This window comes from Meleagris gallopavo, chromosome 4, assembly GCF_000146605.3.
Source record: "Meleagris gallopavo isolate NT-WF06-2002-E0010 breed Aviagen turkey brand Nicholas breeding stock chromosome 4, Turkey_5.1, whole genome shotgun sequence".
Lineage (NCBI taxonomy): Eukaryota > Metazoa > Chordata > Aves > Galliformes > Phasianidae > Meleagris > Meleagris gallopavo.
In genome coordinates this window covers 10901554-10923251 of record NC_015014.2, presented here as the reverse complement: position 1 = coordinate 10923251, position 21698 = coordinate 10901554, and the positions used below count along the sequence as shown (strand labels likewise).

Below are 21698 nucleotides of genomic sequence, written 5' to 3'. Positions count from 1 at the left end.
GCCTCGGGCTCGCCGCGGCCCCGACCTCCTGACCGCCGCGCCAGGAAAAGTCGCGGCCTTCTCCGATCGAAGGAACAATTGTCTGCATTGTGCGAAACGGGCGCCGTGTTTATTTTGTTTCTTAAATGTACGGCCTCGTTTGCGGCTCTTTTGGCTGAATTTTTTAGTTCAATTCACGAGAGGTGTTGGTTTTTTTTTTTTCGTGATGTGTGAAGCATGCTCGCTGTGTCCCACGCCGATGCTACTTCTTAGTGGTTTATATTTATTTAGATTTCTCTTACGGCCCAATTGCGTTGAATTAAAAAGCTCTCCTCTGACAAAAATATGATAATAATATGTTGGGTAAATAAGGAAGAATTGTAGGAATGCAGATGCAGCCTGCAGCCCTGCACGTTCAGAGGATGGCCTGGAACCCACTGCACTCGGTGTGCAAATGCTATAAACAGTGGCTTTGGGGCTGGTTGTTTTTTTTGTAGTGTGTTTAACGGGCGTTCTGTGTTAAATACACTTTTTCTCCCCCTACAATTCATGAAGGTTTTAGCCATATATTTTTTTAGGTTGTGTATACTTTTTGTTGTTAGATGTTAACGATAGCATTAGAATGGGGAGCCTGCCGCGCACAACCAGAAGGAGATGGCTCAGGTTGTGTTGAGCCTCAGTTCTGCCCCAGCACGGGTTTGGCGCTGCACTTCAGCCCGGAGCTGTGCCACAGGTTGCTGCTGGTGCAGGAGTGCTCTGTGGTGTGCTCAGTGCCTGCGTGCCTGCGTGCCTGCTTTTGGTGCATTGGGTATCCTGTACTATCTTCTGATAATTTGGATGCTCCCGCAGTGGCTGCGAAAGCGAATAGGCATTGTTACACTGAACGACTTAGTAACGTGAGACTATAAATAAGCTGATGCGTTACATTGTGGGCTCTACAGAAGCTCATGTAGAAAGCGGTGTTTTCAGGATCTCCAGGCCTTATTTCATTTCCTATAAATTGCGTGCACTGACATGCATCTGAAGAACGTGGTACGATGGTATGCAGCTGCTGCCCACTGGGACCCTGATTTTGTCTTTCTGTATGTTGGATGCTTCTGTCCGTTGGCTTCATTTGATAACTAATCTAAATTCCGAGATAATTTCCCAAATGAAGATGGCACCACCAAAACACCTGCTCTGGTAAAGAAATTTTCTGCCTTAAGGGTCTGTTAGAGATGTAAGAGACCATTACAACAGTGTAACTTAGTTTCAAGTGAGTTGCAAGATGCTGGCACTAAGGTAGCTGAAGGAGAATAAGAGTTGATTTCATTAGATACATTAATACTACTTGCTTAAAGGGGGCAAGGTTAAGGTTGAGCTCACAGTTACTGGAGTTGTTTACAACACAGTTCAATTTGGAAGGGTGCCTTGGAGGTCATTTGGTCAAGGGCCCTGCTCCCAGCAGGGTGACCCACAACTTTCAGTTGCGTGGATGGGCCGTAGGAAACTCCACTGAGATCATGAATTGCAGCTGGAGCTTCTGCATGCAAAGAAGTGTAATTTTTTGAAATCTTTAGTCACTGATGCTGGTGCATAGTCTTCACTCGCGTTCTGAAATATAAGAGAAAGTGCTTCCTTTTTAATCTAAGGTACGAGTGAATGAGGTCAGAACTTCAGGAATTCTTGGATAGACAATGGCTCTTTCGTATCCAAATAAAATACTGGAGCAGCTCATCTCAGTTTGCACTGAAAGAGCTTCATAAGTTAAAAATTTACTCAGTGCATGTGTGTCTCTTGAGTACTTTTGGATGCACCTAACTCAGACAAATCAGTTCATTTTCATTGGCACGTTTGAAGGAACTTTGCTTGTTCCTTAGTGTGTCGTAGGTGGGTTTTCTTTTGGTGCTTTTTTTCCCCCTCTTTCAGCTGCTTCAATGCTTAGATCCAAATAAGGATATTTTTTTCTTCTCTGTGCAGTTGGAATCAGAATCTTTAAAAATGCGTTCACAAATACAATTTTCCTCTGTTCTTCTTATCCTGACCACCTTATGTTCTATCCTACCTCATGCTATTACTTCCTTTTCTCAGAGTTCCTCACCTTACAAACGCGAGGTGGAAGAGATCAGCCTGAGAAGTAAAAGTTTTGAGAAGTTTTGAGATTGCAAGTAGATGGTTAGGATCTAGATCACTAGATTGTCTCAGACACAGCAATCAGTGTTCCCTGAGGTTTGGTCCAGTCTCAAAAGTTTGCACGCAATGCAGTTTGTGAATGAATGCCACAATACCATTTATACCAAGCTTGTGTTTGTTACATCAGGCAATTAGAAGCTATATTCAGAGTTTTGAACTACTGCGTTTTGAAGGATGAGCTACTGCTTCTGTTGGCTGTCTTTTGTTGAAGATAAAACAGTGATATAATCTCAGTTTAATTTATCAAAAGCTGGATTTGTGATTCTGAGGGGGCATAACTTTTCTTGCTTTTGTGGTTAAGTTTGGTATTAGGTATTCCAGATACTGCGTTGAAGTTTTCTAATGTTTCTACACAAAACAAAGAAGCAACCCTCAAACATGATGAGACTTTTTATTATGTTTTTTAGTACTGAGTTGTATTATCAGAGTGTAAAGAAAATACTGATAATGAGATAAATTAGAAGGGGCTTAAAGCTTCCTCCTTTTTTTATTTCTGCAACTTGCTTTATGTGATGTCTTCTGGCTGCAAGAGACGGTTTTGGGGGGGTGGGTTTTTTCAAAAGACTTCCCAGTGTCAGAAAGCCCTCACCAGCATTTGAGTTTCCTTTGAGACAAAGGGCTTTTATCAGGAACAGGCACCTCTCTTTTAATAGTGTTTATTACCTTGCTAGCAGGCGTTGCATGTACAAGGGGAAGCTTTTAACATATTTTCTGTTTACTATTTCTAACCTCTCACCACGGCAGGGATCATGATATAGCTCACTGTTGACAAGAGGGTCCACGTAGGGAAAATTATTATTCTTAGTATGATTAGGTTAATAATTTCATTGCTATTATCGTAGTTGTCCTGGTGGTACTATAATGTACCTCTTAAATGAACAGCAGCGTTTAGTTGGATGGAGTAGCATCCACGTTGCTCTGTCTGGAAACACTGTTCTTATTTTGTCTCACTTGCTACAGCAAAGTCATCATAGACTTTTCAGAAATAGCTTCTCTCTTTACGGGGATTATTCTTGACATCTGAAATCTCTGTATCAAGTCATTCAGTGGTCAGTGTCTGAAGTCATTCAGTGGTTGGCTCTTAGTGTTGTCTGATGGTACGAAATATTAATAGATCTCACTCAGGTGTGAACTGGAGTAACAAAGAATTGATGTTGTGCTCATTAAGTTACTTAAGGTTTAAGATCTTATGAATTAAATTTCAGACAGAGCAGAGGGACAGAAAAGTATGAAACAAACACAGACTTTTTAGTTGGCAAAGCAGGAAAACCCACAGGTAAAGCAGTAGAATGGGAAATGTAAGAACATGTAGACAATACATTTTTTATTTTTAAGTTTTAAAATGGAAAAAGAAAGAGTACAGCTTCATCTTTGTAATAGCATGATTGTTGTATTTTTCATATGTAAGAAGGCAGAAGTAGGAAGAATTAAGTTTAAAAAAAAAAAAAAATAAGAAGAGCCAGGAGGAGCTGGCTGTTCAAAGTGAAGTATTAGTAATTTCCTATAATTTAATCAGACAAGATCCCAGAGCAAGATAATGAGAGCATGACCTACAAAAGAGGACTTTTTGGAAGTTAAAAGGGTTTCTAACATGAAGCTTTAGTAGGCATATGATTTGTCATGAAGAACCATATAGAGGACCTTTTTTCTTTCACGTTGCAAAGAAATCATAATATGGACATTAGTTCAGATGGTTAGGAAGAGCTAATTTGGGTTGTGTCTGAAATCCTTTTGCTGTTAGAACTGTAAAACTACTCCAGAGTCATACTTGATGAATTTATCTTCTAAATAATGTTTTGTTCTGGTTTCTGGTATACCGTTTTTTTCTTACCTGCTTTGTCAGTCACGGTACTATGGTGTGTATCATTTGAATTTACATATATAACCCCCCTTCGTGGTTTATGGAGCCTGAAGTGTTATGTGTTTCATTAAAACAGTATGCTGAAATCTTGGAGTTCAAAGTAGCTAGCAGTATGTAATGCATGTCAGTTTTCAAGTCATTCTCTTTTTCTGTCCCCCTGACTTTTTATTTCATGTTTTAAAGTTGTTTCTATAAACAACAGTAAATGACGTGGCTCGATATGGGCTGAAGGAAAAATAACCGCAAGAAGGTTGCTAGCCCTTTCCCCAAGGATTTTTTTTTCCCCAATTATTTTAATTTGAATTCTAAAACTCAGGCTTAACCCAGACTTCAGTTCAAAGGAAGCATGTTGCAGGGTACGGTCAGCATAACTGCACGCCTGCACACGTACATCCCCACAATTGTGACTAATTTAATGCAGGATTCAGTAACTTGTGTCCAAAAATTCACAGAAGAACTTCTCTTTCAGTTTTTGGTTTTGGAGACTAACTCAGTGTCATAGTTACAGAACCATTATGCTCCCAAAGATGAATTTTCTTCTCCTCACTTGCCTTCAGTGGTGTTTACAACCTGATACTCCGTTTGGCCTAGACAACATGCGTGCTTCATCTAGGCCTGTAGGTGTAGGCTTTCTAGTTAGCTCTATTGCTTAAAGTTTCTCTTGTCTTTCCAGGGATTTCATGTTAGTGGTGTAATTACACTGAACAGTAGAATCCCGTGGCTTAAGCCCAATGCTTAAACTAACCTGTTAGTTTTTGCACATGTTAAGAGTTCACCCAGAGTCCAAGTTCAATTAACTGGGAATCATGGAAGGGTTATGATTTTATTTTATTTTTTGAGAAGCGTGTAGTAAGGAGAGAAAAACTGGACCATATAAACAGTCATTTCCCTCGTTCTTTTCAGTACTTAGGTGATAGGAATGGAAGTTGGGGCTGAAGGGATGACTAATGCTGATGGTATGGTAGACCAAGAAAAAGAAGTTTCTTATGCGGGACTACAGATTTAGCTGCTGCTTAAAATATGTTGCATTAAAAATGAAAGGGTTACCAAGCAGTAGAGGTCTTGTGGTGCTTGACTTAACCAGCAGATTGAGAAAGTGAAGTTAGGTTCTATACATTTGCACTGTTTCATTTCTTTTGTTTGGGACAGTCGCTAGGATAGAAATAAATCAATTATTCAAAACAACTCAAAGCAAGCCCCTGTCATCATTCCTTTAGGTTCTGCATGGTTTTACTTCTGGAGACTCCCTCCCTCAAGAAGGATTTATAACTGCAGGACCTCATCTGAGATTTGCTGCTTGAATGTCTTTTCTGCTTTCACAGGGCTTTCTAAGCAAATAAGCAGAATTCTGTCCTCCTTGTTTAAGGCCACACAGAGAAGTTTTACCTGGAAGTTTCTATAATGGAGAAGGTTTGGTAAAGACTTACTTTAAAACTATAGCTCCCTATTTTAAAAGGGTTTTGGATGTGTCCTGGATCTTGGTACCTGATAGAGATTGTAACATGCTGTACCAGGTCAAAAGTGGGAATTCTGTTGAGTTCTTAAAAAAAAAAAAAGGCAAGTAACTCGTAGAAAAATGCTTTAAAAATTTGGTGGTTTTAACAAGCGTGAGTTTTGCTTAATGGATGATCCTCATTTGTGACTTCATTAATGAACAGGAATTCTTTGTGAGCCACTTCATTTTGACTCGTGTAGTACAAATAAGCGATGATAATTCATCTTAGATGAATTTATTTTCTCAAAAATGAAAATAGTAGCAGATCTTCCGCAGTAGATAATCATGCAGTTGAGAGCAGGTAAGGGAAAGAGAGAGTACTGGGCAAATGGATCCAGCTAGCAGCAGGTGTTGAGGCTGTTTGAGTTTGCTTGCATTCCTGAAGCGCAGACAGAATCAGTCCCCTTGTGGGCTGCTGTGTCAAATGTAGACCTCGCAGCTGGTGCCTCAGGACTCATTTCATCTGTGTTTGAAGCAGAATCTCCACTTTTCTACCTTTGTGTTTCTAGCACTTTGAGGCCATGAGGAGCCCTTCTTAGGCACCAGTGTAAGCATAACAGCCTAGAGCTGCTCTAATTTCTGCTGCCCACAGGCTCTCATCCTGCTCCGTGTTCTGGAGGGGAAGGGCTGACATAATCATTTTGTCAATTCTGTGTTGCCAGAGGGAGTTCTGTGCACAGAGAATAACTCTGAAGGGGGCTCTTCTGCCCACCTTGAGGTACCTTTACATTGCCCGTAAGGTATAAATGGACCTCGCCATAATTGCTTATATGTCTTCCTGCACAGTGCTATGCCATGTTGAGATAACAAAGCAAGCTCTAATAAAGCTACCTTGTGTATGGGAGGCAGTTATCACAGCAGTCTACTCAGGTTAATTCAGCCATAGTGCTTCGGGGTATTCTCAGGCTGGTTCAGATATCACTACATAGCACTGTGTTATTTAGCATGGACATGCTCTCGTGAGAATCGGAGTTGTTGTCTTTGAAGGCATTTCCTAGCCTGCAAAAAACTGTTGGTAAAGCTCACAGAGTCTTCAGCCAATAAAAAATCAAATCCCGTAATCCCGTGATGGGCTGGAAGTAGGTGTGAAACATCCCTTTCTCCTCCACCTCTGAATTTTAGGTGAATTTCTGAGCGGAGTATAGAAATGATCCATGCCCTGAGCAGCCATAGCATTAGTTTCTTCTAAAATGAGTTTGGCACAGAACCCTAAATCTCCTTATTTTATTTAAGTTTTGAGGAAGGTTCGCTTTTTATTTGGTGCTTGCACGAGAATGAAGTGACCACTGACTTAGTGTGTCTAAGAGTGAGGAGTTCCTATTCTGCATGGGAAGAATCGCTTCTGTGCTAGCCTACCCCTACAAGTAGCTTCCTAATCCTCTCTTGTTTGGCTTTGCTTGTTAACCCCAAGCAATCCTCTCAGGGGCAAAGAAAGCAGCTGTCTTTGGTAGCAATCAGCACGACAAAACAAACAGTTCTTGAAGCTTCCCTTAGATACTGTAATATCTTTCTTGTGGGAGGAATTAGAGAAACAGAGAATATAATTTGCCGTGTTTTAATCTGACTTTGGGAGTGAGGAAAGTAGTAAATTATAGGAAGCAAGATTCCTGTGGCATTTTCAGGAAGGAATAATTTCAGTATCTAAACCTTAAGCCTTTTGTTTCTGAGCCAGTCAGAAAGCTAATGTGCATAAAGCACTCAGGTGAGTAGTGGAGCACGGTAAAACTTAAGGAATGTGCCCCTCAATTAATTAGAAATACAAATAAAAAAACTGGAGAATCTGCATATCCCAGAAATAAACAGAAATTAGCTAAAAACAAATATTTGTTAGATTAGGTAGGCTGTCTGTTCTCACCTGCTGTGCTTGTGCATTGACACGCATACCATTTGTGGGCTTCCACTTTGTGCCCTCTTGGCGGGAGCTGTAAACATGATAGGGGTAGTTGAAGACGTTGCAGCAGCTCGATGTGAGGCTTCCTTGGTTTTCTTTGTTACAGCTTACATATTTTAGTAACATAGGAATTTCTGATTGATTTTGTTGTTTCCTTTATTTTACTGATGAACAACCTTCATAAATGTGTTCTAAAGCAACAATTCAGTCTATTTTAACAGCGTTTTTATAGGAGTCAGTGTTTTGAATAGTTACCATGAGGTTTTCTCATAATGTACTTTATAAAAGGGAAATAAAGTTCACAGTATTTACTGTCACAACCTTCCCAAATTCAATATTTATGATAATCTAAGATGACTTTTCTGAGTTCCGTTTAACTTGATTTTGAAAACCAGAGCTTAGCGCCTCTTAGCAACAGTGGGCCTCTTTGCAGATTTGCCCTGATCGCCCTTGTGCTGTTGGAGCGGTGCAAACGTTGAGCAAGTTGTCTTGGCCTTCCCAGGTGGAGTTCTCATTGCACAGGGGAAACACAAGGGAGAAACAGAGAGCTGTAAAGGCTCGTGTTGCATTCCTCCTTTACCATATTCTGACAGTGCCACGCAGGAGAAAACCTGCTCCTGGATATAGACTGAACAGAAGCATCTGGATTACTGGGCGTGTAGATGTAGTGACTCTTCTCAGCTGAGTGGAAGGATTTGCTTTTGCCACTGGGGCCGTTGTGAAGTTATCTTATTTGTAGTCAGAGAAGGAAATACTGAGCTGACCGAAAAGTCAAAGTAAGCACAAGTCAAAATGTACAGCACAGGCTGTTTTCTTCTTCCTTCCTTAGGAGCCGACTGGGTTAATTTTGTGCTCAGGACATGAAAACTTGCCTTCAGCAAGCAAGATTTTTTTTCTTGCTGTTTTTCTAGTGTGTACATAACAACTACATTGCTTGTAATAGTTTTTGCAAATAAGAGACTAGACTCCAGTGGTGGAGCTGTATGGGTTGTTTGTGATGGTATATGGAGGCTCAGTGGGATGGTTTATAGACAAGAACTGTCCAGCTTTTTGGAGTTCTTGTTTCTTTTTTTTTTCCCTCCTTTTCCAATTGTTTAACAGGAAGTTATCATCAGAGATTCTTCTCACCTGTTGGAAGAGAACTTCACAGACATCTTTTTTTTTTTCCAGTGTAGCACTGCTACATTGATGAAGATGAGTTTTTCTCCTTTATCTCTAAAACCACTAAGCACTGATGATTCTTCCTTTTTTTCTTTTCTTTTTTTTAATCCTTTGCCAGTCAGTATTTATGGTAAGATTTCTAGACCAGCTGGAGAGAATGGTCAGCCTTTTCATGCATGTAGGAAAGTAGAGGAATATCCGTTTTTCATTTTGGCAATGCTACTACTACTACTTTATCAATGAAGACTACTGATAGTCGCACAATATAATGAAAAGTTATTTGGAGCTGGTTCAGTAGAAGACATGCTATGCCTTTAAACCCTGAACGACAAGAGGAAAAGTTAATGCTGCCATTTGTACTATTTCAGACATTGTTGGCCTTGCTTGAGATGTTAGAGCCAGGGATCATGCAGAAAGCAGACTAGAAGTAGCATGTTTTTCTGTAAGACTCTAAATATTCTTTCATTCTGAGTGTCTGCTGGATTTCTGTTCACTAGTGATTAGACATAGGAAGGTGCTCTGAAGAGCTACCTTGTGCTTTCTTGTATTGGTACAGTACATAGGACTGCAAGTCAGGGAGCCAGACAGCCTGTTGTCCTCACTATACATGGTCTGACAAAAATTAGTGTCAGCCCGAAAGTGAGCTTGTATTGGAATTAGATGTACTGTAGGAAAGATGCATGTAGCAATTTCTCAGGTAAACCAAGGCACCAATGGCTGAAGTCATGCATGTGGATAGCAATTTTTCCTCTGAGAAACTAGAGGTAAGCCGAAAAAATAGAAAGCAAGCTCCTTGAAATGGCTAGGTACGTGCTGAATGTTGCTGTATGGGTTTTGTTTGTTTGTTTGTTTTTTCCCAGTGATTTCAAAACCTTCTGAAGGGCTTTCCATGAGTACTGAAATTATGCTGGGCTTACACTGTTACATCTGGTGGGAGTTCTCCCCTTCTCTATTTCAAAACTTGACTATATCTTCCAAAAGGTACGGGAAACTAATTCTATTCAGAGAGACCTAGACAGGCTTGAGCAGTGGGCCCAGGAGAATGTCTTTGAGGTTCAGCAAAGCCAAGTGCAAGGTCTTGCACTTGAGTCAAGGCGACTCCCGCTATCAGTACAAGCTGGGAGACAAAAGGATGGAGCAGAGCCTTGCCAAAAAGGACCTGGGGTACTGGTGGATAGCAGGCTGGACAAGAGCCTGCAATGTGCCCTTCCAGTCCAGAAAATCAACCGTATCCTGGGCTGCATCAAAAGAATCATGGCTAGCAGGTTAAGGGAGGTGATTCTACCCCTCTGAGCTGGTGAGGCGTCACCTGGAGTACTGCATGCAGGTGTGGAGTCCTCAGTACAGGAAAGATATGGACCTGTTGGAGCATGTCCAGAGGAGGGCCACGGAAATTTTCCAAGAGATGGAACATCTCTCCTACAAGAAGAGGCTGAGAGAGACAAGAATAAATGGTTTCAAACTTAAAGAGGGGAGATTTGGGTTGGGTATAAGGAAAAAGTCTTTTACAGTGGGGGTCTTGAGGCACTGGAACAGATTGCCCAGAGATAAGCTGGAAGCCCTGTCCCTGGAGGCACTCAAGGCTAGGCTGGAGGGGCCTCTGAGCAGCCTGATTGAGCTGTGGATGTGCCTGTTCATTACAAAGGAGTTGGACTAGGTGACCTTTAAAGGTCCCTTCCAACTCTAAGGATTCTGTGATTCTATTTTCAAATTCATTCATCAAAGCAGAAAGCAGGACAGAAGGTGGAGTCACTGGCCTCAAATAATGATAGTGGGGGAGCTTTATTTTCTGGAGCTATGGCTTTGCTGTTTAGAATTATAATTATTATTTTTTCATAAGACTGTTTTAATCTCATTTGTAGTAATTAAGCATTTCCTGCTAATTTAAACAGTTGGTTTTGGTGATACACAGATCGTCTGCTCACGTGTACTGGTTCTAGTAATGTAAAGTTAAAAAATGTACACAAGAGTCAAGGAAGCAGATAATTCACTGATTTATCAACCTTAGCCTAATTTTTTTTTTTCTTTTCCTTACAACATAGTGGTAGCTATGGTAAATTTACTCTGGATTGCTTAAGGGTACCGATTCTATATGGTGTGTACAACACATGAGGGCACCTCTTAAAATGAATGGTTGAAGGAGCAGGTAATCAGCCTTTGAGGCTTTGGTGCCTCGATTAGCCTTTTGGTCAATGGTTTATTCCTTAGAAGGGTTTGAAATTGCCCTCCACAGCACAGCTGAGAGCACAGGTCCTTTGTGGATTTTCCTTGGTGCTTCTAGATCAATTTCAGTCTTTTAGGTATTTTGAGAACTTTTCATAAACTTAGCGCTGTGCATAAGCAATAATGCTAAATTACTGTTGTGATCTGGAAGTTGTTTATCTTCGTGGCAAATTGTTTGTGTGCAACAAAGAGGGCGTTCTTGAACACTTTCCTCACTTTGGTCAGCCCATTTTGTGGGATGAATTGACACTCACAGCTTCTCATGCACTTCCTTTCCAACTTCAAGGATGACTAAAATCATGTTGTTGTGGCAACTTTGTCAGTTTTAAATGAATAACCATGCTAAAATGAGCTAGCATATTGAAGAGTAAACCAGTGATATAATAATATACACCATAAACCAAACTCTTTATTCTTGTCTGCTCAAACATGTAAGGATTTTTGTGCCTGCTTTCTGTCATTGGGATGGTGTCTGTGCTGAGGCTTGCAGTACATTTCAGGCAATGAAGATGCATTCTGCTGCAGTAAAGAATTGCGACAGCTATCACTGCAGCCAGTTCTGGGAGGTGGCAGGGCAGGTGCAGGCCTTAATTAAGATGAATTGTTAGCTGATGAAGGCACTGAGTGATTAAGAGCAATAGTTTACAGAGATGTTTCAAATACGGAGGACACAGATATGCAAAATAAAGTGAGCCACAGATTTTATCTCTTATCAAGTTAAATGAAGATTAGAAAGCAAAGCTTTCCAACTCTTTTGGGCACCTAGATCTTACATAATACAATTAGAGAAACTGTACTATTCATGTTTAATGTCCTACTTCAGTTCTGCTATAGCTACTCGTGAAGTGCTTACTGCATAAAGGTAACACCCGTAAGGGTGCATTTCCATATTCTTGTTTGCCAAAACCTTGTGGGATACCACTGAGAACCAAGAAGTATACAACTGCTTTAAGATTATAGAATCCATAGAGTTGGAAGGGGCCCTTAAAGGTCATCTGGTCCAATTCTGTCTTCCCTGACTTCCATGTGCCTTTACATAGCTTTCAGGAGGATCTATTTGATGATCTTTACCAGCACAGAGGAGAGACTGACAGGTTAGTAATTACCCGGGTCATCCTTCTACCCCTCTTAAAAATGGGTGACATTGCCTTTTATTTCAGTCACCAGGGACTTAACCTGACTGCCATGACTTTTCAAATATCATTGAGAATGGTTTGGTGACTACATCAACCAATTCTTTCGGACTCTGGCAAGCATCTCTTCAGGATCCATAGACTTCTGGATGTTCAGGCTCCTCAGGTGGTCACAAACCTAATCTTTGCTTACAGTGGAAGGTATATTGCTCCCCTAGTCCCCACCTTCTGAACCATTTGCTTGAGGGGCGTGTGAGGAGCAGTTGCCAGTGAAAATTGAGGCAAAAAAAGTTGAGTATCTCAACCTTCTCCTTGTCTGTTGTTATTACCCTGCCTATATTGTTCACTGAGGGAGAGAGGAGAAGTACACCTATTTAGACTTTGCTTTTCAGGTTGATGTACCTATAGATGTTTTTCTTGTTCTTCCTTGCATCTCTTGCCAAGTCCAGTTCCAGTTAGGCCTTGGCCTTCCTGACCCCAGTCCTTCACAGCCTAGCAGCATCTCTGTATTCCTCCCAGGCTACCTGTCCCTGCTTCCACTGCCTATGCATTTTCTTCTTCCATTTTGACCAACAGGCCCTGGTTTAACCATGTTGGTCTCTCGCCATCCCTTCCTCACTTGCTGCATCTCTTAAAGATTGGCCAGCTCCTCTCCATTCCCTCGTCCTTGAAGACAGTTTAGCAGGGGGTTTTGTTGACTAACCCCCTAAGAGCTGGAATTTGGCTTTCCTAAAATTAAGCATCCTGATTTTACTCTTTGTTCGATATCCATCAGGATTGTGAATTCCAACACCCCCGATTTTTACAGCCCAGGAAGCCTCCAATCCTGAAGTTATTAATCAGTTAACATACACTGATGAGCAGGTCCAGTCTTGCATCTCCCCTGATGTCTATTACTTGGCTTGAGAACTTATCTTCAGTGTATTCCAGAAGCCTCCTGGATTGCCTACTGCTTGCTGTGCAACTTTTGCAGCAGGTGTCAAGGTGGCTGAAGTCCTCTAGCAGGACAAGAGCCTGAGATTGCAACACCTCCTGTAGCTGGAGGAATAAAGCTTCATCAACAGGTTCTACTTGATCAGGTATTCTATAGTAGACACAAACCACAAGGCTCTTTTTGTTACCAGTCTTTAACTCGCACACATAAGCTTTCAACTTGCTTATGGCCATTCTGGGATAGTTCTTCATACTCTCTTCCTTTCCAGATGTAGAGGGCGATTCCTCCTCCCCTCCTTCCTTGCCTCTGCTTTGTGAACATCTTCTAGCCACCAATAGCGACACTCCAGTCACGGGAATCGTCCCACCAGGTTTCAGTGGTGGCAACTACGTCATGGTTTTCTAATAGCACAATCACAATGGCTTCTGGCTCCTGTTTGTTTCCCAGGTTGCATGCATTGGTGTAGAAGCAAGTCAGCCAGTTAGCTGGCCTTGTCACCTTCTTGGAGGATAACTCCTTAATTCCTTTGAAGCATTCCCCTTGAGTTTAGTTGTTGCCTTCTCCTATTACCTCATTGATCCCTGACTCATTGTCATAAGATTTCAAGTGTGTTGTGACTCTGCAGCACATCTCAGGGCAGCAGGTTGAAGGGCTCCGTTAGCACAATGTCCCTCTCACTTAGTTATGCCATCCCACACCTTATCATGGGCAGGCTAGATGCCTTGAGCCATCCATTTAGCAGATAGGTCTTTTAAACCCTGTGTTATGCATAGTCTTCTTCTTGGAGATTGATCACCACAGCACCAAAAAGACATTGCACGACATGCAGAAAGAAATTCTGATAGTCTTACTTCTGCTATACAAGGCAGAAGCTAATCTCTTTGAAAATACATAAAATTCCTCTATTTCTGAGCTGCTTATTCGGGGTCATATGTCAAGTTATTGGCTAGTTCCATGATCATTCCTGTGTTCCCAGCCCCTTTTCTTGAAGTCCATCAAGATAAAAAGAACTGAGGTTGTGGTTCTTTTTTTTTTTTTTTCCTTCTAGATATCTTAATAACATAGTATGATCCTTCCATTTCTCAAGCATAAACGTCCAAGTGAATGGATCCTGTCTTTCATAACACCTAAACAAAATTTTATGCTGGTAGATTTGAGAATGCAGGTGTATTTCAGTGCTTGAGCTCATGGTGATTGCTTAGTCTGACTGTAGTTTTCCCTCCTTCACTCTCTTTTCTTTTGTCAAGCAAGGATAACTGCAACCTCACATCTTGTCAGGAAAAAAGTGTATCTTGACTGTGGTTTCTTCAGCCTCAAAAATACAATCGAAGACTATAGCCTGGAATCAGACTACAGATCATTTATTTGTTTAGAAATGAGTGAGCCTCCCGTACGTTCCAGATTTGTGTGTAATAATCAATTAAAAAAAAAAACAAAAACAAAACAAGAACAAAAACAAAAAACCCACTTCATTGATGACCTGCCAAAGGAATAAAATCTTGTCTTACTCATGGAGTTAATTTTCAGTCAAGGATGGCTATAAAATATTATGGATTCCTATACTGACCACTTGTGATTATTTCCCACAATAATTTGATCTTTCTGAGGTAGGCTGGTGTGGTAGGCCTTGACTCTTTATATGGTAAGAATAATAAAAGCATTAAGAATAATGTTTAACTCTTCTTATTTTGGATGTTTCAGTGTTGCAGTTACCTTTTGGTTTTCAGTCCTTACTCACTGAAACAGCCTATTGCTATAAACATCTATCTAGAGCAAAACAAATGAACTAACAAACAAATTTTTACCAACTGGAAATAATTGTAAGGAATTTTAAAATTTGCTTATAACTAAGGAAAAGCAGAATTTGTAATCGCTGTGCTGAACTTAATAGGTAAATGAGCTCACTAAGGTAAATATGTGCTGAAACAAATGGTGTACTACCATTCCAGGTGCAAGAAATGTTTCTGGGTAGGCTTGCACATGAACTACTTGAACCATGAAAGACCATTAAAGCTGATTCCCTTTTCAAATACAGCTGTGGAATAACAGTTGGTCTCCTGCATATTTAGTTTGTCCTCATATTTGTAATACTCTGTCTGCAATACTCTGTAATTACTCTGGTATTGTAGCTGGCTTTAAAAGATGCAGGAAGCCTGAAATTCTTGATCGAGGGGCTTTTGAATCTGACTCAGAACTGGTGGCTAAACAAGTGTTTAGTTTTATAGCAGATGCTTTATCACAATGTCTTTTTCATCAGCAGAAAGAGATGTATTCCTTAGATATTTTAATGTGCAGACTTCAGGATTTCGGTTGGCCATGTTTCTTCAGCGTATAAATCAGTGTGATCACGATCTCTAGCTTTGTGAAAGGTGTGTTTACACTCAACTACGTGTTATTACAAGATGTTGACGAGGGCCTGTGGAAGAACTTTTTAGTAAGGCTGGCTGTGGTACTTTGCTTAGTCTCTGTAAATGCCTTACAAGAAGAACATAGGTACAGTAAAATACATTTTGTAGGAACATGATTTTCTGTTGTTAGACTGACAATTTATGTGCTTCAAGAATCTGTCTTGGGGCTACTAACAAAGCCTTTGCAGAGTAAGCTGTCTTCAGAAGTATTTGTTTCTTCTAAAAACCTCATTCATCAATATCAACGGTTTTTGTCTACAATCTCTCCAGGAGTTCTAGGTATTGGTCAAGTGAATGAATGAAAGCTCTTTATTTGAGGTACTGCTTGAGAAATGGTCTTTAAAAAAGGTTCCTTTAAAGCTGTGTGTGTTCCATTCTGTTTTGTGCGCACACCTTGAGTGCTTCAGCTCAGTGAGCTTCAGAGAGTAGGGAAAATCCAGCTAAAACAAAGTCATTTTAAACTGTAAGGAGACAAATATTGCACATACGTAATTATACATGTATTCTACGTATGTGTATTATTGTTATATATTAACAGTGTAAGACTGTTATGTTCTGCCCACATACTTCTCGGGGTCTTCTGATTACTAGGCCTTACTGTTATTATTTTCAGGTCTTTTCTTCTCTCATGAACACGTTGCAGCCCAATTCTAGGGATAAATGTTTTTAAATAGTATTAAAATAATCTTTGATGGGTGGCTCAGCTATAGATGTCCCAGGTAAGATAAAAGAGCCTTCATGAAACTGACTGCCATGACTGTACTTCTCACAAGGACCATGTTCTCTCTGGGAAGCGTAGGAGTACACTGTGAAGATTTGTGATGGGAGGGAGAATCCTTGGTGTTTTTTCTTAACAAAACATGATATGTTTTGTACTGCAACAGACCTCAGGGAAAGCGTGGCTCAATTCATTGTCTAGTATAAGTGCTTTCGGGCCACCGACTCCAGTCCTACTTCCCCATTCCTACCTCATGCACATGAGTTTTATCCCAGCTTCTTGGCAGACAGAACTTTTCTGCCAGATAAAGTGAGTTGAAATTGGCTCACCAAGCAGTCGGATAAAGATCTGAGAAAATGTGAGAGTGGGCACAGGACTATGATTTCTGTCAGTCATAAGGTTTTGTCACCTTAATACTGTATTCTGACTGCATTTAAAGGCAGTGCGTGTTAACTTGGTGTTCGAATCTCTGAATCCTGTTGGAAGCAGCACTCCTCAAACCAGATCCTGCAGATTATAATTATAACCTCTTGCCTGGAACAAAAGAATAGCCAGTCTTGGAGGTAAGATGAACTAGCAGTAATCTTCTGAAGAACTTGATGTTTTTGCAAAGATCAGACTTGCTACCACTATAATGTCCTATTTTGTGGTTTGTCAATAGACCGAAGAGCCTTCGTTAAATAGTGACAGCTCACCTCAGGAGAAACCATCTATTTCTGTCCTTTTTCATGGTTGCCTAGCTAGTAACAGAAGGATCTTTTTTGGCAGGTAATGAAACCCATTTGACACACTTATTTTAGGACATTAGCCTGAAAATAAAAGGTGAGTGTCTGATTCCCATCTATGACAAAATTCTTCTCCTTTGAGGGAAAGGAAATAAAGGTAGTTTTATGTTGGCTATGATGAGCTTTTTCAGTAATACATCCTGCCTTCCTCCTTTCTTGAGTCCATAACAGCTGGGTTCTGTCCCTGAAAGGAAATAGTGCTGTGCATACATTTTGACTTTTTGTGGCTGGAGAGCAGTTGGGAAACCTGCATTTCTGCACACTCACTGTTGTTTGTGCATAAGGGCAAAGCATCTTGAACAGTTCCAGTTAGTGTGAGGTAATTAACTTGTCTTCCTATAATCTTTTTCATCCTGTAGCCTTTTTTTTTTCTTTTTTTTTTTTAGAACTAGTGCTAGAGAAATTGCTAGATAAGTATTCTGAGGTATTTCTTGCAAGTATATTTTTTTAAACTCGCTTTAAGTTAGGGATGAAAGCAGAGGATATATGTCCTGTCTTTTAAGGCTATGCCTTGCCTTTCCCCTGTTCTCCTTCCCTCCAGTTAGGAGAATCATTATTTTAGAAGATGTGGAGATGAAATAGAGAGCTCTACCTAGGGCTTCTTTCCTATCTAATTGTGTGAATATTTTCACACATCTTAAACACAGGGGTGAAGGACAGAACAGAAGAGTTATCGCTTTTTGGCAGTTCCTTCTTGCAGCTGTGCTACTCTCTCTGGGTCAGCCTGCAGTAGAGAAATTTGGTTCAAGCACCAGCAACACTGCTAAACCATTTTGTGATGAGGTCAAGAGTTGAATAATCATCCCGTTGATAAGTGAGCGAGCCAGAAATTCTGTTGAAAGAGGACAGTGACTTACTGTGCTGCTTACCTATTATAGGTCACAGAAATGATGAAGGGAAAATAGGGGACTGAGGGCACTCTAGCACATGACTGTTTATGTAACTGTGACTTCTAAGTTTTATTTGCTGCTGTTGATGTAATAAAAGAAGTTAAGGCAGGCCTTTGTGTCTTTATTAGAATCATGTTTTTCTTGCAAGCATCCCCTTGGGAAAATCAACAGTGCTACCAGTGCTACTGCTCCGGATGTATAGCCTAATCAAATGTGACTGTAAATGCTTTTTAGAGGTGGAGTTTGGGTATGTCCGTGTACAGAGCACCCAGCTTCTCTGAAGTAGTCCTATAGACTGAACATCCACGTAATCTGGGGGGTGTGTCTTTTTGTTGAAACCAAAGAAATGATAAAAACACTTCTTAAAAAAAAAAAAAAAGTGCTTGAAAAGACACCTTGAATACAAAAAGGGTAGTTTGTAGGGGACTGGATGAAGTGATTTCTATAGGATATGCCAGAATAGACTTCCCAGATATGGCTGTCATTTTAAAGCTTGTCATTATTGCTTTTGGTACTATCTGGCTGTGTAATTAGCAAGGATTTCTGTGAATATGAGATAATGTGAGTTAGGAAGTAAGGTGGTAATACTGAGTGATCTCTTGTAGTAATTTTTTTTCATTGCTAAAATGATACACAATGTACATACTTCATCTAAAGATATTTACTGCATTCAGTCCTTAGCACCTTCATTCTATTTTCTGGTCTACACTAAATTCTGCCATGATACTTCTGTGGCTGATTGTTCTCACTGAATATTCTGTTAACAGTGAGGACTTCAAGTTCCTCTTCTCTAATTTTATCCTGGATCCTCTCCAGTATGGCTTCTACTTTCTGTACTTCACTAAAACTGTTCTGCCCAGGGTGACTAGCAACCACTCTGACAAATTTCAAGGTTTCTTTGCCAGTGGTACTTAATCGGTTTGACTTCAGGAAGAGAGCATCTTTATGTACTCCAATTTTAAAGGGCTGGAGTACGTACGTCAGCAGTTGATTGACTGTTGCAGGGCTATAACAGAGACTTGGTGGAGCTGCATTCTCTTCCTGAATGTGCTGCACTGTATGATGGGAAACTCGTCTTACTTGGATATGATGCTGGTGGTAATGGTTGTGACGGAATCTGGGTTGCAGCACCTGTAAAGAGAGTGTATTTTGCAACGGACTGTCAGAACAGTGCAGTTTGGCCTGTGGCCAGGTCCTTAATCCTTGTTTGATGGATAGCAAAGGAAGGAGATGGGAGAGAGCAGGGCATGGAATCTTGATGTGTTAACGGTGGTGGTTGAAACCTTCCTGGAAGCCAGACATGAGTACAGAGATTTACTTTGTCTCACCTCTTTCTTGTCCTTGACTAGACAACTGCCTTTACAGTTATCCATGCCTTCTCTGTTCTCAGCTGCTTCTCATCCTCATTACGTCTCTCTCTTTTCTTGCTGTTCTTGATAAAAGGCACACGAAGCCAAACTCTAGATTGTTCGGTTGTTGTTTGTTTTCTTTCTACAAAATGCTTGTTTTTTTTAATTTGACCACTCATCTAAGTCACTCTTTGGTTCCATGGAACTCCTCACGGATGGCTTTCTGGTTCATTTAATGCAACCCTGTAAATTCTTTAGACATCTTGCAGGGCTCCTCAGTTCCCCAGTGTACACCTATAACTAGGATGACCTACTCTTTCAGTAGGCCGTGGTATAGTGTGTAGTATGAGATAATATATAAAATGGATTATGATAGGCATTGCAGATGGAATAAGATATGCTGTTACACTGCTGCTTATACTCCCAGGTTAATCGAGCTTCAGTTAGACTAAACAAAAGCTCAAGGGTAGGAAAATATCAGAGATAAGAGCCAGAAGTGTATTGGAGCAAAAAACTGGGAAGATTACTCGGATGCCAAGTAGCCAACGAATGCAGCTGTAAGTTATTTAGATTGAGACAAACTTGAATGATCATATCTGAAACCTTTATATACATCAAGTATTTGATATCAAGATAATAGGAACGAAGCCTTCTATCACAGTCAATTCCTGCGTCTGTAGACTCTCAGACTTTTCTTGGAGCATGACTGTTGAAGTTAGGGCAATCTTAACTAATCTATCTCATGAGCTATTTTCCTGTAAGCATTTCTTTGAAATGATTTGACATACACCTTCTTTTATATTTGTTTTAATTTTCATTCTGTAATCCCATAATTATGATTTACATATGTTTCATGTCACTATAGTATAGGGAGGAATATAAATATCCATATGCAATGTTAATTCTGTATTGAAGTTCTGTAACTCAATCTTTGCACTGAATAATTAAAGTGAAATTATGTCCCTTTTACAAGGAAAATTCAAACTCTTTGCGACAGATTCCTTCCAACTATCCAGATAATCTGGTGGTCCCCATGGTGTTTCTGCAATAATGCTTTCACTGCCCACGCCTGTCGCTCGGTGCCTTGAAGACTCTTACCTTTTCCTTGTGCTTCATAGACTGTTCCTACGTGTAGTCTACTACATTCATATTTCAGTGCTCCAGGTCCACACAGTCTGGCATTGTGGAACACTTGCTGCTTTCATCAGTGGAACGTGTGCCATTACATTACTTTGCATAAGGTGTAGCTAGAATTTCTCACATTTTAATCGGATGGCTTAGTATATAAATCAATAAACTTGTTTGTCTTTTTTTCAATTTTCAGAGTTTAGTAGTTTGGGCAGTTAATATTTACACCTTTATTGAAATCACAGTCAAGTTCTAATCGTGATTCTACGTAAAGGAGCAGATACTCTCAATATGAAATAACACAGTTTGGGATTAATAAGATTTGTCTGTCAAACAACTCTTGAAAGGGGAAACAGAACTTTTCTGTATTTGAAAACAAGCAAACAAGAAGGCAAGCATGGGAAACTGGCGTTTCTTCAAGCAGTGCTTTTGCACACATTTGTGACTTTGCCAGAGATTGTTGGATAATGGGCTACATCAGTGGCCCAACAACACGTTGATGCTGACGGGAGTGGAAAGTACTTGTTTGAGGTTCCTGGTGCAGTGTGATGGCACATTGCTGAAGCATGCAGGACACCTATAACTGTACCAGTCTCTGCTAGAGAAAGGTGATTTGGGAAGCAGAGTTCCCTTCAGAACTGCCGTGGAAATCAGGAGAGAGAAGTGCTAACATGTCTTGAATCTGAAATCATGTTGAGAAGAGCCAATCTGATGAGCAGTTACTAGTTAACTGTTGGCAGATTCCCAGCAAGGTCTTGTTCTAAATGAGGTTGGTGAGAATTTGTCCTTAACTTTTAAGTTAACTTTCCCTATTTTGCAATTTCCATGTGCTTTCTTACCTACATTTAGCATTTTGGACTTAATTAAGAATGAAATGCTTGTAGCTGAGCATCCATTAAGTAATTGTTTAATAACAAACTGTAGTATGTTTGTGGAGAGAAGAAACGTAAATGTGGGATTGCATTTCTACTCAGCTAAGCTACTAAGCTTTCAAGCACTTCTCACTGGAGCTCCTTAGTTGTGTTGGAAGAGGAGGAGAAAATGCACCACGCAGACCTTTTGCCACACGTAGGGAATTCAGCTGAAATTTCTTGACAAGCACGTGGAGATTGGCTCTTGCTTCAGTTAGACTTGGACTGGGTGTCCCATGGACTCATCCCCTGAGTTCTGAGAAAGGTTTTGTTCATTTTGAAGGTGTGTGAGTCGATGGGTTGGGCTGACTTCTAGAGTTCTGAAGCTTGTTCAAAGGCTTGTGAGTCTATGTGAATTAAAGTCCTGCCCTAAAGGCCTTGAATGGCAACTTTGCTTAGAAGTGAAATTGTCAGGCTTCACAGTTATGCTTCTAAACCAATTCACTAGTGTTTAAAAGGAGGCTTGACTGAGTTCATGATAAGACACTGATGCTGGCTTTTTCAGCATTAACCTTACAGCCCTAAAGTACAGTGGACTTGATACTGCGGCAGCTGTGGGAATTACTCAGGAAAGGAAAATTAGAACTGTGTCAGCAGTTAGAGGTCTGATTTTTTGTGTACTGAAAGAAACTGTACTGGAAAAAAAAAAAAAGAAAAGGG

General features: G+C 40.4%; 1 long non-coding RNA gene across 1 annotated transcript in view; it reads left to right on the top strand.

Moving 5' to 3' along the window:
* The window catches only part of LOC109367165, a 51189-nt gene that overhangs the window by 26469 nt on the left and 3022 nt on the right, over nucleotides 1-21698 (top strand). The gene's annotated exons all lie outside the window — the stretch shown is intronic.